Source organism: Rattus norvegicus, chromosome 3 (genome assembly GCF_021556685.1).
Source record: "Rattus norvegicus strain SHRSP/BbbUtx chromosome 3, alternate assembly SHRSP_T2T, whole genome shotgun sequence".
Taxonomy (NCBI): domain Eukaryota; kingdom Metazoa; phylum Chordata; class Mammalia; order Rodentia; family Muridae; genus Rattus; species Rattus norvegicus.
In genome coordinates this window covers 5,998,155-6,013,356 of record NC_141536.1, presented here as the reverse complement: position 1 = coordinate 6,013,356, position 15,202 = coordinate 5,998,155, and the positions used below count along the sequence as shown (strand labels likewise).

General features: G+C 44.6%; 1 protein-coding gene across 4 annotated transcripts in view; it reads right to left on the bottom strand.

Moving 5' to 3' along the window:
- Psd4 (pleckstrin and Sec7 domain containing 4) overlaps window positions 1-9,036 on the bottom strand; it is a 38,527-nt gene extending 29,491 nt beyond the window's left edge. Inside the window, 3 exon segments of one of the 4 annotated variants that reach the window (NM_001134881.2) lie at window positions 2,294-2,305; window positions 7,990-8,222; window positions 8,761-8,962. The gene's annotated coding sequence lies outside the window, so the exon portion shown is untranslated. 4 annotated transcript variants of the gene reach the window in all.
- Window positions 9,037-15,202: the final 6,166 nt, after the last annotated feature.

Here is a 15,202-nt window from a genome sequence, read left to right as displayed (position 1 = left end):
CAGTGCCGGGGCTGGGGTGGGGGGTCAGACACAGGGGATCGTGAGGCCTCATGTGTGGCCACCCTAGCCTAATTGGGGAGTCTCAGCTCCCAGTGAGAGAATCATTCCCCCAGAACAGTGCATGGTTCCTGAGGAGTGGCACTTGAGGCTGACATGTACCTATCACCTCCCCCCGCCCCCACCCCCACATACGAAGGGAAGAAAACTGTTTCTATATTTAGAATGAAAATTTTCTGAAACTTTTTTAGGTAAACATCACAACATTGAGACTTTCTCCTCATTGAAATTTTTGTAAGACTTTAACTCCTTTATGGTTGCTTAGAATACATTCAATTTGAGACACAAATCTGTGTGTGCACACACTGCATGCACACTCACAGACACACACACTTGGTTTTTCAGGACAGGGTCTCTCTGCATACTCCTGGCTAGCCTCAAACTTGGAGTCTCTTTGAATCTGCCCCCCAAGAGCTGGAATTACAGGTGTGCGCCAACCACTGCTCAGTTTATAAATGTGTATTATATTTATCACTAGCAAATTTAGTTTGTTCGATTAAATAATGATGTTGTTTGCTTGAATAATATCTCTACTCACTTTAAATATTCCAAGATTCTTTAATGGCCTCTGTCTGTGGTTGGCAGAGGTGGAGAATTATGGTGGGGTTGGAGGGAGCTTCGGAATGTCTTTATGAGCTTGGGCATCTTGTTTTACTTTGCTTTGTTTGGTGATAGGGATCAAACCTAGGATCTGCTACTGAACTGCAGTCCCATTATTATCCTTGATTCTTACCTGTAACCATGTTGAAAATGGCTGCTTCCCTGGTACAGGTGTTGGGACCCATTTGGAACCCCAGAGTTGCTGTATAAATTACTTGAAGGTAAAGACATTCTAAGATTCTACGCATAAGAACAGAGCTCTCTCAGACAGAACTTGCTTTACATGACAGAATGCAGCAACCTCCAGAAAATGAGGCAGCTGCAAATGCCTTCTTTGTAAAGAGTCTACTCCTGGAAGGCAACACAGGAAATAAACTTCAGTCAATCCCTTCCCTGGGACAGTTTTATGGCCCTGAGGTCAGCAAGGCCATCTTACCTCTACAGCCTCCCAAGCTTTCTTTCATTCATTCTCTTCACATCTATCTTTCTCCCCAAAAGAAACTTACATATTCTTTCTATGGAAGCCTCTTCCTGCCCCTCTTTTTCTCTAAGTTAGGCATATAGACTTTTAATGTAACCATTCAAAACTCCAGCTATTCCTGTTACTCTGTGTATGCATTTTGTCTATTTTATTTTCATCTCTGAGTCACTAAGAAGGTAGAGGAAACAGTTTTATCCTCTAGTGCACAGGGTTGGGAGGAAGTTTTCAGCTCCAAGATTACCTCTCTGTGAACACACAAATTCAAGCTTTGTTTCAGTGGGTATGTAATATACATGCTGAGCTTTTTACTAGTTAAGCATTTGTGTAACTATGCATTAGGAAAATTACAACTGCTATAGCAAGCCTGTAGTCTCACAGATGGTATTACTCAAGATGCTCAAAATACATTCAAAGAAAACTATTAAAGAAAGATATTATAGATGAAAAGCTCTCATGCCAAAAGTCCTGACAAGGGCACACCACTGAGCAGTCACTACCACAGGCTCTGAGTATTTCTGGCAAGTTGAAGAATGTCTTCTTCACAGTGCCCATTCCTTCTGGTCAGCCATTGATCATTGATTGGAAAGCTATTGGTGTATAGAGTTAGTAGCAAAACATGGTATCATAAAAAGAGGACAGAAAATCGGAGGCATTTCCTGGGTAACCAGAAAGATCATCATACTGAGAGACCATACTTAACATTGCCTGTACTAGAGCTCTCTAGTACTGAACACAGACCTAAGCTACTCCAGCCATGTCATCCCTGCATGAACAGTGCTTGGGGATCCCAGCTCCTACCTGGGGGAGCTGAACCACCACACTGGTCTTCTTAAACCGTTTGCCCAGGCATGTTCTGCATCCTCCAAGGCAGGCAGGAAGGTATGGTTCCTTAGGCCTTGTCTATAACCCCACTCTCTACTGGTGCTCAAATTCTAGAGTGGCAGAGTCCATTAAAAATGTACTATATCTCTTCAGTTGGTTCAGCCTGTCCATCCAGTTCTTATATAGCTGCCTCGGGGCTCTCATTCTGGCCAGGCCTCTCAAGGCCTTCACTCTGTTCTTCCGGGTGATCTCACCCTCACATGTTCCCCTCCCAGCCACTCACTGAAGAGTTGTCAAGCCCTCTCCAGCCCAGAGATGAACTCTCCACAGGACTTCATACCTAGCCTGTTAATGTGCTAAGAGCGCCTTCCCCACCCTCGCCTTGGAGCTTGCCCCTCCCAGGTCCTATCTATCAAGTCTTGATACCAGTCTGGGCCTTTTCCTCTTGTGCCTGGAGGGCTCAGTGCTACTGTATTCATACTGGTCTGATTTGAGAGCTGCAGCTGTTCCTGGACTCTCAGATATATCATGTCCTCAGCCCAAAATTTCCCACCACTGTGACATCATCCTACCCTGAAAATCTCCACTGACTGGACACTTTCCAGTCAACATCTCCCCCAAACCATCTATGTTATGGGACCCCCACCATCCTCTTGGTCAGCCCCATTTCCTCTACCCATTCTCACATGACCCTCTCTTCCCTTCAGGGTTTTTTAACACAATAACCCCACTCACCTTTCTAGACTAATCCACTAACTGACTGTTAGAATATTTCCCAAACTCTGGCTATATTGCTATTAGAAAAGGCAAGCTAAATGTACACTACTAGCAATCTAATTAAAAAGAAGAAGAGGAGGAGAAAGAACTGTCTTAGTGAGTAAGAAAAAAGACAGGGCTGGCAATATGGCTCAGTGGGTGAAGTGCCAACCACCAAGCCTGAGGACTTTTGGCACCCCAGGTATACGCACTCTCCAATAAAGGATATTTAAAGAAAAAATATAATAGTGTAATTTGTGTGGTTCATGCATACATAATTCATCATCACGTAGTTTCCTCAGATATGTCCAGCTCCAAGGATAAACCCATCCTAAACGCATCAGGGTGGTCACTTCTCACAGGTTGGTGTAGGGGAGGTAACAGACCTGAGACAAAAGACTCCTTATAATTTAATAACAAAAAGAGCAATATTTGACTTAAAGCACAGGCCAAATACTGCAGATTCTGTCCAGAAGGGTCATGCAATAAAGGCCCAGTCCCCAGCACAGAACGCTCCTCAGCACAGAACGCTCCTCAGCAGTGCCTTTAGGAGGTAGGAACTATTGAAAGGATGTAGGCTGTTGGGGGTGTCTCAGAAAGACAGTTGGACCCACTGCTTCCTTTCTCTCTCCGCTTCATCTGATACATATTCCTGTCATTATCTGTGTCATCACAGGCCCAAAGCAACTGGCCGACTGACCACAGCTGAAAACTGCAAGGTGAGCCCACAGAAACGGTTTCTCTTCACAAGTTGATAATCTCTCAGTATTTTGTTATGAAAATAGAAAGCTAACAAACACACCAAAGATATGAAGAGAAAGATGGGCAGCCTAAAACATATGGGAAACTGATAAAATGATTCGTCAGAAAACAATACCTATTAAAATCACAATGTAACAACATTTTGAAGTTAACAAGGCGGGCGAGTTGATGCTACCCTGGGTTGCCGGGAGACCTGGGAAATCATCACTTTTATAAGTAAAAGTTATGCTGTATCGCTGGAGAGTGACTGGCAGCATCAGTAGTCTAACACACACATAACTCATCTATGTTTCTCCTACTGCTGAAACAGGTCTCAAAAGACAGATTAGGTGCAGGTACACCTAATGCATTATGGTCTCTTCTAGCAAACAAGGGAAAATAACCTGTAACCCATGGGACTGACTTGATAAACATGGTCTACTCATCCAACAAGACATTCAACATTTGTCAAGAAATGGTAAAATCTTGAAGATTAATTGTTGAGAGTGACTGCTAAGTTTACAAAAAGGTACATGGGTTTGAGTATTATTTTTACTAGTTGGAAAAGGAAAAGGAAAAAAAGGGAGGTGTGCATGGGTATGCATGTGTGCTTGTTTACAAATAGTATATGTGTCCTTAAAAAATGGCCTTTGAGAGCTGGAGAGATGGCTCAGCGGTTAAGGGCACTGACTGCTCTTCCAGAGGTCCTGAGTTCAATTCCCAGCAACCACATGGTGGCTCACAAGCATCTGTAATGGGATTGGAACCCTCTTCTGGTGTGTCTGAAGACAGTGACAACGTACTCACAGGAACAAAATAAATAAACCTTTCAGAAGAAAAAAAAAGAAATGGCCTTTGAGAATGTAGTCGTGGGTTGGGGATTTAGCTCAGTGGTAGAGCGCTTGCCTAGCAAGTGCAAGGCCCTGGGTTCGGTCCCCAGCTCCGAAAAAAGAAAAAAAAAAAAAAAAAAAAAAAGAAGAAAAGAAAAAAAAAGAGAGAGAATGTAGTCGTGTTTATAGTTCAAAGAAACTTTAGCACCCCCATGCTGTTCTTCACTACATTTCTATCCTCCACGAGAAGGTTTTGTGTCTCCTGAGCTGACAGCCTCTGTTGATCATTTACACTCAGAGCACAAGGCTGCTTTACCCAGAACTTCCCGAATCTCTCTTCTCCCTCTAGAGGTTTCTTCATCTTTCTTGGGGATAAAAGGAGACTGAAGTCTCTATTAAGGGATAAGGATGTGCCTCAGTTGGTAGAGTGACCAGCAGCATATAAAACTGGTCATGGTGGCACATGCTTAGACACCCAGCACTTAAAAAGTCCAGGTAGGGAGATGAGGAGTTTAAGGCCAGTTTGAGGCTAACCTGGGCTCTTGGGCCCTGTCTCCACAAACAAACAAACAAAAAGTAAACAAATAAATAACGTATTTAACATGTGCAAAGCCCTGATGTCTTCTTTCTCTTTCTTAGGTTTTAGAGACAGAGTCTCTTCATGTAGCTCAGGCCTGCTTCTGCCTCCTGGGAGTATTCTCCTAATAATAAATAACTATAAAGTTCACATCGTCATGCAACTCCCATGCCCTGCAGTTTTTATTGCCACCTCCTGGATTCAAGTTCCAAGATGACTCTCCCCTCGCTGTACTGCTGGGGGCACCTGCCTTCCTACTCTCACATTCATTCCATTATTTCGTGTGAAAATCAAAGTTCATTGCAGTGCCAATTACTGTGATCTGAAGGTGTCCCCTACCCTTTGTGAGTTGGGAACTTAATCCTCAGTCCAATGTAACTTTGAACCTTCAGTAGTGATTGTGTCACAAGGGTTCTCATTCTCATGAATAAATTAATAGCTTAATAAACATCACAAGATTAACTCTGTCATAAAGGCCCTCTGACTCGCTTCCTCATCCAGCTTTGTGATGCCTTTCTCCTGTTAAGATGCAGTAAAAAGACCCCATCAGATACCAGTCACACAATCTTGGATTTTTTAGCCTCCAGAATCATGCTCTAAGGGAAACATCTATTTTAAACAAAAATAAAGAATCCAATCTCAGCTATTTCGTTTCAGACTAGAGTAGAGGAGGTGCTGGGAACAGGACTGGTATTCAAAGGACTTATGGGAATGGGCTGACAGCTGAGGGGCTCTCAATTCACAGGGAGTGGAAATGGAAGTTGGGCATGAGGCTGGGCCTCTCTCTAGCCAAGACTGAACAGAACCTGACTAGCTGGTCCTGTGCCTATGTCCACTCTGTCTTTCCACAGCCCAGGACCAATACCTATAGGAATGAACCACAGACACCACTACTTCATGAAGGAATCTTTCTAAGTGCCAGCTCTACTTCTATAAAAGCTGGGGCAACAAACAGAATTCTGTGATAGAACCTCAGTAGTGTGGACCTGAGGCTGGGTCTCTACCACAACATGACAGTTAAAGCGGATGCTTGAAAAGCTCTACCACCTGATGGCAAAGTCTGACCCTTCCTTACTGGCCATGCAAGCTCAGCAACTTTCTTCCTCTCTCCAGGCCCTGGCTTCCCAGGGGATAGCAACAGCACAAACCTCAGAGCCCTGCTGGGGATTAACTATGCTACTACTACACATAAGAGGCTAAGGGGGTGAAATATATATCCTTGCCCAGTAACACAGTTACTCTGCTCTTCAGTTAGGTGTTTTGTTTTGTTTTTGTCAAATCCTGATAATTGGATCATCTAATTAGTTTCAGAATAAAAAAGATCATTAGGAATTTCCCAGAAGGCAACAATTTTCCTGCCATCCTCAAATCCCAAGGTTGCTCCTTTAGTTCTCTTTGTGTGGGCCGACAACACACTGATGGGTACTAAGCGTAGGAGTCCTCTCTCCAGATGACAAAGCTCTCAGATCCTACTCTTTAACTGTCAGCTTGATGAGACTGAAAACCACCAACGAACACACTTCTGAGTTTGCCTATGAGGGTCACTCTAGAAAAATTTGTTTATATTTCATGTGTACTGGTGTTTTGCCTGCATGCGTGTCTGTGTAAAGATGTTGGATCACCTGAAACTGGAGTTAGAGACAGATGTAAGCTGCCATGTAGATCTGAGAATTGAACATGGGACATGGGTCCTCTGGTGGAGAAGTCAGTGCTCTTAACTGCTGAGCAATCTCTTCAACCCCTTTTAAATGTTTTTGTTGGCTTGCTTGTTTTGTTTGTTTGTTGTGTTTTGTTTTGGAGAGTGGGTTTCCTCTGTGTAGCCCTGACTTCCTGGAACTTACTCCATAGATCAGGCTGGTCTCGAACTCACAGAGATCCTGATTCTGCCTCTCGAATGCTAGGGTTAAAGGCATGGGCCATCATAGCTGGGACTAGGAAAATTTAAACGAAGGATGCTGACAGGATTCCTGTGTGCTGGCTAACATGCATCTCTCCCTGCTCAATGACCACAGACAGTGCTAGCCGCTGCCTCTGGCTTCTGCCACCATGCCCTTCTCACTGTAATGGGCCATATCTTCGGACCGTGAGCCAAAATGACCTTTTGCTTATCCCATTCTTGTCAGGCATTTTGTGACAGCGAGAACAAAGCACCAGCATTTACCCTGTTTAGTGGGACTGCCAAGCCTGGCCTTCCTAAAGGTGCTGTCTGCTTCTCTGCTCTGGTTCCTGTCGGCCTCGTGTGACCTGCCACAGCTACTCCAGCCTTCTGTTCCCCCAACATGTTCAATGAATCACATCTTGCTCATCTCTATGCCTTTCTACTCTCTATTCCCCTGGTGGGAATCTTCTTCCCCTGGGCAGTAACATGGCTATGTCCTATCCTCATAAGCCTCTGCCCAAGTCAAACCCTTTCTATCCAGCTGTCCTGACCTCTCTGCTGAACATAGGAGTCTGAGGCAGGACCAAGAGTTCAAGGCTAGCCTGTGTAACATAGCACATAACAGGACTCTCATAAACAAACAGTTCATTTATTTTCACAGATGAAAATAGCATCTACAAAGAAAAGAGCTGCCTTGTTTACTAATGGGTTTTAAACCTGGGAAGTACAGAAAGCTGGGCAAATATTTGTTAAATGAGTGAGCAAATGGACAACAGGCCATGTCTCCTAGGAAGACATAGCCCTATCTTAGATCTAAACAACACCAAAAGAAATGTTCTTGGGACTTCAGGGAGGGTGACCTAGACATACTCATTCATTCAGTGCTCTCTGAGGGCTCCTCCCCACCTCATTCATGCAGTGCTCTAAGGCCTTAGAAGTAAGTTTGTAACTCCCCATCACTGTTCTGTGGAGACTTGTAGGCCTTGAAGATGGTAGCACTTCCCCACCTTACTTAGGATGTCTGCTGCATCCTCTCTAGCCAAGGGACAGTTTCTCTCATTTTCCTGTCACATCTCTCCTCATCCCGAGATAAGGCAAGAGAGTTCATAATGCCTAAGTATGCGGCAGCAGCTGCTGCTGCTTAGTGAGTATCCATTGAATAAAGGAAGGAAGGAATCTTCCCACGACCCTACAGGAACAGAAAAGGCTATGCTGGGAAGACAATACTCACTTCCTGTTCACTAACCTTGACCTTGAGGTGTTTCTCCGCAGAGGAACCATAGAAATCCAATTAGATGTTAATTACATCCAATCACCTTAGGGCTTGGGGAAGGGGCTGGGCTAATGAGGTTTGCAGGCAAGTGAGAATGGAGATATTCAGCACTTGAATTTGATGCTGGCCTCACGACCTAGACATACAGGTTGTGAACTGAGGACTGGTGGACACATATATTAGGGGAACAAAAGCCGGCCTATACCCTGGAAAAACCCAGCATAATTCGCACCCCGGTTCCATTGTCATTCTACTGAAAGGACAAGTAAGGCTGAATCCTAAGTCTCGAAAGGAACCAGAAAGAAAGGTGACTTATCACCTGAATGGATTATGTTTACCTTCCCAAGAATGTCTGCTGTTTTCTGGACAGACATAACCAGAAGAGCTCAGGAGAAGGGCCAGTGCCAACCATGTGGGAAAGAGCTGCGGTTCTCCAAGATATCAGCACCTTCCTGGGGCCAGCCCTTAAGCTCCCAGTAAACATGTGTCATCTGGGAGGAGCACCTCAGACGTCATCACAGTCACCAGAGAACATCTTTAAAGGCTCCTGCTTTACCGAGGGCTCCAGCAGTCGAAGAAACCCCATACCAGGATTGATCAGTGGGGCTCAACTAAACTTTATCTCGTCAGTTAGGCCTTATTCTTGGGGTCCCTGCTAGCTATCGAGCCTCCTACAACTTCTCCCCTACTCAGACCTCTAGTCCTGGACGTTCTGGCCCCAGTGGGCTCTCCTCAGGTGCTCACCTGCTAGTCTTGACCGGTGCACGGCGCAGCCACAGTGGAGACACCTTCAGGAGGACGTCAGATCGAATTCTTGCCACTGCAGCCGAGCCCTTCGCATGTGCCTGTCTCCACGTCCCGCTGGGCTCCGGCAGCCCGGGCGCCCCTTTGGCTCCGGGCCCAGGAGCCGGCCGGAGCCGCGAGGGCTGCGGGGAGGCGCAGCGCTGAACCGGGTTTCCGGGAGGGCGGCGATCGGAGGTTTGGGCGGGACAGGCTAGAGCGAAGCCGTCCGACTGGTCTGACCAGGGCGCTGGGCTGGGCGGCGGGCTTGGGCCGGACTCAACCCGCTCACAGAGCCGCGCTCCTCCACCCCATTTAGTTGATTTTGTCAAGCACATATACCAGAAACTGGCCAGATCCGCACAAGCTGCCCCAAATGGGATAATAATTAAGCATCCCCACAAATCCATTATTTCTTACTCATTTAGTAGATACAAGCAAAGAATCATTATTGGAGCTCAGAGTTTCATCTGTGTTGCAACTGTTGACCCACTGTGATTGGGGACATGCTGGCAAACAGCTGCGACTGGAAATGCAAAGACATTTTCCCAAACTTAATCTTAGACATGGACTGACATTTTGCAAGAAGTTCTGTATTTTCAATAGCTCTCTCTCTCTCTGGCGCCATCCAGAGTGTATTCCCATCACTCTAGATAGGACATAGACTGGAAATTTGAATGAAGTGTTTTCTGTGTATCCGGTCACATTTTAGCTGCCCTAGAAACTTACAGTTTGGAAAAACTAATTGCCTGAAACACGGCTGACAAATTGTGCTTTAAGCAACAACCACAGGTAATATGTGTGGCGTGCTGGGTTCCAGGTTATAAAGTATGTGTGTTAACACATTTAATCTTCACAAGCTTCAAGATAGGAAGTGGGTAAGTGACCACAAAATAAGCACATAACACACACACACACACACACACACACACACAGAGAGAGAGAGAGAGAGAGAGAGAGAGAGAGAGAGACAGACAGACAGACAGACAGACAGACAGACAGACTTGGGACCTAAAGGCATGCTCCTGCCAGCTGCTTTGCTGTTTTGAGACATGCTGATGAAAAGGTATAAATTGTGAAGGGCTCTGAACTAATTCTTGTGTATCTCCTGTGAGCATGCCACACAGTGAGTGGCCTCTATGAGATGGGAGAAGGAACCACACACATCAAAAGCTGCAGCCCACCTGGCAGATTAGCATGCTGAGTGTGTGTGTAGGGCTGCTGGAGGTGGGAATTTCTCTAAGAGTGGAAAATTCTAACCAAGGAGGGAGCTCCCTAAGTGGGAGTGCATGGGCCTATAGACTCCTCTCAAGTCCCTGAGACTCCTGAATGCATATGGGGCTGGATTACAAGTAACTCAAAGAAAACCACCCTAAGCCTTGGAACCTGGCTTGAGTCTCGGCAGTTCAGACAGTCCTATAAAAAACACCTTGGGGCTTCGCATTGAAATTCCACAGTAGTCACACCTAGAGGACCAAGATATGCTTCTAATAGAGGAAAATAACAGAATTCAGAGCATCTGTGAGTCATTCACAATGATCCTTACATAGCAGTCGAAGAAACAGAAACATCTGGATTACAATCAAAGAGAAAATAACCAACAGCCAGTTAGCAAAACCACACACAGCAAAGCTGTTGGATTTAAAGATGAAGGAGTAAATGTGGTCAATATCATCAAGCCCCAGTGAGTGGAAAGGATACGGTGGGCAAAGAGACATGGGATTGTAGCCAAATAGCTGTTAAGCAAAGCACTGCGTGGAATCCAAGTAAATGTGTCCCATGATGATGCTCTTCCTCTCATTTCAACTGTGCCCACCCCAGGCTTTCGATAGCCCTAAGATGAATACATCCTACAACTTGGGTTTCTCTGCTATATCATACTCCTTCGTGTTCTAGTAGCACATGATCTGCAGCACACACTCTGAATTAGTCATCTTTCCTGCTGACAGAGTACCTGAGATAAACCACTTATAAGGAGGAAAACAAGAGATTTTGAGCCATGGTTGCTAAGTTTACTAAGGTCCATGGTCATTTGGTCCTGCTTGGCCCTGTGACATGGAGGGGAAGGTCCTGTGTCAGAGTAGGGAATGGCTGTTAGGGAGGTTGTTCACAGCATGGTAGCCAGGCAACAGCAGAGAGACAGGAGGGGAACAATATCCTAACCTCTACAAAAGCATAGTCCTAATGACCTAACTTCCTACTGTCCTACCTCCTAAAATGTTCACCGCCTTTCAATGGCACTAAAGGCTGAGGACCAAGCCTGGACCATATGTGCCTTTAGGGACATTTACGATCTAAGGAAGAACATACATTGTCATAGACAGCTGAGGCTCAGGGACTCTATTCAGCAATACTGCTGTGCTGCTGCTGTAATGAATGGTTTTCTATGAAATTATGACAGGAATATAGACTGGGAAGGATATAGACTGGAGCCATTTCATGGTTGCCCACTTAACACAGAGGGGAGAGTAACACAGCCTGCACGACAGGGCTGAGCTTGCTCTCGTTAGAAGCCGTCATACGGGAAGATGCTGAAATGACATAATGGCATCTTTAAGATGCTAAAAAACGTTCTGGGGCTGGAGATACAGTTCAGTGACTTCAGCTTGGTTTTTAACACCTATGACTGGTGGTTCACAATGTAAGGCTCGAAGTGAGTCTTCACTACCAGGAGACCCCCAGCAAAGTGAGACACGAGAACGGAGTTTGATGCAAACGCAAGAGGTTTATTTTCTGGCACATCAGGGTTGACCTTCAATCAGCCCCTCAGGGCAAGTGACTGGAAGGCAACCCGAATGGCTGTAACAGGCAGATTTTATACTTTTTAGGGGTACAGGTTACATTTTAAACTTATTGGCTAAGCATATTGATCTTTGAATCTATTGGCTAGCAAGCATATGACATGCATTTGAACTCTATCTGGGACCAGAGGGTCAGGTGACTGACAGTCAGTACATTCTGTGGTTTTTCAAGAATGTCCCTGCTCCTCCTGAGAACTGTGGGTGGAGAATGGAACTTGGCCTAGCCTTGACCCAGGCGGGAAGCTGGTACTTGGCCTAATCTTGACCTGAGGCGGTGGGTGTCAAGTTGGTGAAAGCCCTTAGGGTTCTTCACAAGAATTCCATAATGGACCTCTTTCTACCAGGCCAAGCCTCTTAATAGCTTACGCTTCAGTAAGAACTAGGGTCCTTCAACAACTTCCTGTAACTCTGACTCTGTGGGATCTGACATCCTCTTTGGCCTCCTTAAACACCTGCACACATGTGGTATATACACAGGAAGACACATATGCACACATACAGATACACAAACATATCAAATAATAAGCTGTAATCTTGTTGTTCTGTACCCATTAAGTCTTCTTAAATAAGAAGCAAGAAGACAAAGTCTGAAAAAAGTAAATACATTATTCAAATAAATTATATTATAATTAAAAATATTTAAATTTATTATAGCAAATAAATAATGCAATACACACACATGTGATCCCAGAGGCTGGGAGGCAGAGGCAGGAGGATTGAAAGTCTAGTAGTGAGATACTCTGTCAAAAAATTTTTTTTGAATTTAGAAAAACGAGGACAAGATTGAAATAAAAGATGAGTGGCTAAGAGGAACACAATGAAATACTTAATACACTGGTGCAAATTCAAATCAACAATGAGACACTACTTCTTGTTAAATTGAACTGTTTAGCATAAAGTTGTCCTTGCATTTCCTAAATTGGGCTGAAAGTATTTCTCTATATGGGGCAAATCACAGCCTAACTTAAATGCAAATGGCCTCACTGTTGTAAGGTTATTAACCATTTGAAGGACACCATCTAATTGCTCAGACAAAATGGATGCCGGACAGAACCACTCCTTGGTCTCCCTAGTCACTTAGATTTTCCCTATGTCATCCCTTTTGGTTGGCTATAAATGGTTAAGTTATTTCTCCACTAGTAAAATGAGCCAGTTCAAGCCAGATTGAATTATGTATACATGAAGGTTTTTGGGGAAGCTGCTCTCAGGTCCCAAGGAAGGAGACCAGAGAAGTCACCATGGGGGAAGGAGATAGTGGGGAGGAAGAGAAAGAGAGAAAGAACTCTTGCAGAGAGCGGGAAAGAAGAGGGGAGATAGGGATGGAGAGACTAAAATGTCTGGTTATATATGGAGGAGTCTGAGGGGAAAGAGCCCTGGGCTGGGGTAGTAGGGTAGAAGGTGGCATATGCTAGGTAGGGACTGAGGGACGTTGGAGGCCAGGTAAGTAAAATATGCATCTCAGTTGTTTGTTCTGGGGCCTGAAACCCAAAAATAAATATAACCCACTGAAGTGAATGAGGCATTCAAATAGTTTTTGGATGCTGGGACCTCACACCCAGCTAGAATTGTAATTTTCAAGCTCTGTTCTGGAACACACAGTCCTGTGTTTGTAGGGCCAAAGGTGCCCCGAGGTCCCTTTGGTCCTTTGAGTGGGATGGGGAGAGACGCTTCTTCTCAGTATACGACAACAGAAGATGAAAATTCAGGGCTAAGAGCTAGAGAACCAGAGAGAACGGTCCCCACGAGATCACAGAGCCACAGGGTAAGGCCATCCTGGGGAACAGTCTCGAGGGGTAGTGAGGTGTTGGGGTTATGCACTGTATCAAGTAACTGCCTTAAATTGGCTTGATTGGTGAATAAGAAAGTCTAGAAGGGAGTGGGGACAGATTTTTCCTGGGGAGTCTGGAAAAAAAAAAAACTTTGACTAGTCTGAGTTGAGAATTGAGCTAAATTGGAAGTGTCTCCCCAAGATTCTTTTTTAGATGACTGCCCTCAGGTGGAAATTTTCTGAACTTCTTTTCTTGCCTCCTTGTGATCAAGACCGTAAAGCCCATGGTTCCTCTATTCAACTTCATAAATAAGAATCTCAATTCTTTTGTACAGTCTTCTCATATGTTTCTTTCTTTTTCTTTCTTTTTTTTTTTGGATTAGATATTTTAAAAACAAAACTACAAAAATCTGCACTGGTTTAATATCAGTCATAGTAACATTGTTTAAACTATATGCCAAAAATTAAAGTTCCAAGTTGTTAGGTATCCCACAAACCTTATGACCCTCAAATGTATGGAATCACAAGGTGAAGAATAAAATTCTGTAGGCACTGGGTCATAACCCAGGCAGACACAGACCGATCTCTGTGAGTTTGAGGAGACCCTTGTGTACAAAGTGAGTTTCAGGACTGCTAGGTTTTTACACAGAAAAATCCTGTCTCAAAAAACCAAACCAAATCAAATCAAACCAGTCAACAACCAAGCAGTCAACCAACCCAAACCAAAAAGCCTCCAGGGTCTGACCTTATGGTGTATTCTTCTTACATATTTAAGCATAGTAAAACTTTTGAAAAAAGTTTGCACATGACAGTTATAATAATACAGTATTAGGCAAAGCACCTGTGACCTTTACAGTAAGAATGAATTCTATTGGCTGATAAATCAGTGCTAGGATATAGGATCTGTGACAAGCATAAGGATGGATTCTATTAGTGGAAGATGCAAAGCACACGGGGCCTTGTGATGGTTTGTGTGCTTGGCCCAGGGAGTGGCCAAGCCTTCTAATAAGAAGGTGTTGGTTGCCCTGTTGGAGTAGGCGTGTCACTGTGGGCGTGGGCTTTAATACCCTCATCCTAGCTGCCTGGAAGCCAGTATTCTGCTAGCAGCCTTCAGATGAAGATGTAGGACTCTCAGCTCCTCCTGTACCATGCCTACCTGGATGCTGCCATATTCCCGCTTTGATGATACTAGACTGAACCTATGAACCTGTAAGCCAGCCCCAGTTAAATGTTCTTCTTATAAGAATTGTGTTGGTCATGGTGTCTGTTAGTAAAACCCTAACTAAGACAGTTCTCTATCTAAGACATTCCTCTCTCTCTCTCTCTCTCTCTCTCTCTCTCTCTCTCTCTCTCTCTCCCTCCCTCTCTCCCTCCCTTCCCCCCTTTCTCCCCCCTTTCTTCTTCCTTCCTTTATTTAAAGAATTATTTATTTTTTGTATATGAGTACACTGTAGCTGTCAGACACACCAGAAGAGGGTATTGGATTCCATTACATGGTGGTTGTGAGCCACCTTGTGGTTGCTGGGAGTTGAACTCAAGACCTCTGGAGGAGCAGTCAGTGCTGAGCCATTTCTCTAGCCTGACAGGTCTCTTTCATAGGAATGAGTTTTAGCCACTGTTGACAAGGACCAGGATATTGGGAGTATTCAGGTGGAGGTTGGCTCCTAATAGAATAGCTAAAGATGACCAGGTTTTTTTAACCACTTACTTCAGCATTCCCAGCCATTTATTTTCTTCTCTTTTTTTTCTTTCCTTTTTCTTTTATTTTATGTATTTACATTTCAAATGTTATCCCCTTCCCTGGTTCCCCACTCTCGCAAGCCCCCTGCCCCTGCTT